The 418-nt window shown below is 40.0% G+C and overlaps 1 pseudogene; it reads right to left on the minus strand.

Moving 5' to 3' along the window:
* Positions 1-114: 114 nt before the first annotated feature.
* The window catches only part of LOC17874381, a 2,302-nt pseudogene continuing 1,998 nt past the window's right edge, over positions 115-418 (minus strand).

Genomic DNA, 418 nt, shown 5'->3' on the forward strand with positions numbered 1-418 from the left:
CTAACATAGTCCAGCGAATGTCTGATTTCACAGAGCCTAAACCATGTACACAGACAATGTACCTTTCCATACCGAAAGCATCGACTCGAACAATCTTATAATAAAGTTTACAGATCAAAATACATACCGCCAAGCTAATTCAGTCACGAGTTCTGCTGGGGCAGCTGGCAGGATCTGACAATTATAGGCAATCGAGACACCAAGAATTTTAGCAAGGTTCTCAGATAAAGTAGGAACATAGAAATTACATTGGGAGGATGTAAGCATACCTCGTCCTCATACGGATTGCAGTTCTCTTTGAACCACAATCTTAGGAACTCCTATTGGATTAAAAGAAACAGAACATGTGAGTAAACAAAGTACTACAAACCAATGCAACCTGACTGAGGGCAAGAAAAGGCAAAATCACTAACCTTAT

Source organism: Capsella rubella, unplaced genomic scaffold (genome assembly GCF_000375325.1).
Source record: "Capsella rubella cultivar Monte Gargano unplaced genomic scaffold, Caprub1_0 scaffold_43, whole genome shotgun sequence".
NCBI classification, from domain to species: Eukaryota; Viridiplantae; Streptophyta; class Magnoliopsida; order Brassicales; family Brassicaceae; genus Capsella; species Capsella rubella.